A 1680-nucleotide genomic window follows, 5' to 3' on the forward strand; every position below is an offset into this window, starting at 1 on the left:
ATATAGATAGATAGATAGATAGATAGATAGATAGATAGATAGATAGATAAAAGCTTGCTGCTACAGGGAAGTTTTCCAGGCCTCTGAGAAGTGAGGAAGAGGTGGAAGGAGAGCCATAGGAGTTTCAGGGAGGCATCCCCTCCATCCTCCCCTTCCCCTCCTAACACAGTCTTGAGCCTGAGAATTTCGCCTCATGACTTCCAGGCCTGGGCATTAGTAGTTCATCACAAAGCAAGTACATGAAGCAAGTGCATGCTCCTGGACAGACTACCTGGTGGGCTTCTAGAAACATTCAGGTGTGGTGAATTAAGGTGCAAGGACTCCATCTTGAAAACGCAGAGTGTGTTCTAATGTCTGTGTGTAAACAACACTCCACTATCAGAGCGGTTATCTCAGGTGCACAAGAGCGCCTTCCTTGTAAATTATTCTAAGATGAAGTGTGTGTGTGTGTGTGTGTGTGTGTGTGTGTGTGGTGCGGTGTCCTGGAGGCTGGAGGTCAACTTGGGTGTCTGTCTCAATCACCTCCACCTTATTCTTGGGTCTCTCACTGACCCTGGAACTCACTGACTAGGTTTGACTGCTTTCCCAGTGCCGGGATTACAGATGTGTGCCACCAGGCTTCTCAGAAGAGCGCCGGGGATCTGAACTCAGATATTCATTTTCCTGAGGCCAGCACTCTGTCAGCTGAGCCTTCTTCCTAGCTCTCAGGTTTGTTTTCATGAGCATTTCCAAATCCTTTGTGAGCTCTCGTGTTCATGACCTAGGCATAGTGACATCCTCTCTTTTCTTTGCTCTTTCCCGGGTGCTTTCCTGAGGCTAGCTAACACACTAAGAGTACAGAAGGGTCGGTTTCAGATTCACCGTGTCCTTTGGTCACCAGCAGATTAATTTGGTGGACAACTCAAAGGGGAAGAATTTAGTTGGATCACGCTTCATGACTGCCATGGCACAGCTCAATACCACCCGGTTCTGAATTTATACACTATTTATAATTTGGAGTTCATTAGTGCTGCAGACAGGAAGCCGGAAACTGTCTCAAGTGGGTGGGTCGCTTTCACCAGGCTGTCTAGTCGGGAGCATTTCCCACCATGCCTGGGTGGCTGCTGCGATGCTGGCCACTGCAAGCATTCAGATGCAGAAGGGAAGATACCTTTGATCCTGGATGGCTTGTTTGTAAAGATTTTCTAGTTTTGACCATCATAGCCACAATCATACCTTAAACAAACCGTCACAAAGAACCCTTGCAAAGATTCGGGGCACTGTGACTTTAGGACACCAGCTTCACCTCCGCTTTCCGGGATCTGTGACAACGAATATGTGGAGACTAGAAATAACATCTGCTTTATTAAAAGATATTCCGAGAGCCTGTGGCGTTCTCCTTGGTGGGCCATGCATCTCACCCTTCGGTGAGTAAATGGAGGAAACATCTGTCCATCTATCCAGCTGCTGTGGACTAACTGTGCAAGCGGTTAGCCACCAAGCAAAGCAACTTTCCGAAGCCACCCTCTGCCTCTGTTATTTTCTAGCCGGAATCCCTACTACATAGCCTGTAAACATAACTGACGGGTGCAGGGGCTTGGTGCTTAAGAAGTCTAAACGCACCGATGAAATTAACCATACTGAAACGTGGCCAAAGCCGAGTCCATTCTCTTATTGAGGAATTATGGAGATATTTACTTG

This window comes from Alexandromys fortis, unplaced genomic scaffold (genome assembly GCF_014885135.2).
Source record: "Alexandromys fortis isolate MF-2015 unplaced genomic scaffold, M_Fortis_MF-2015_v1.1 scaffold_172, whole genome shotgun sequence".
Classification (NCBI taxonomy): Eukaryota; Metazoa; Chordata; class Mammalia; order Rodentia; family Cricetidae; genus Alexandromys; species Alexandromys fortis.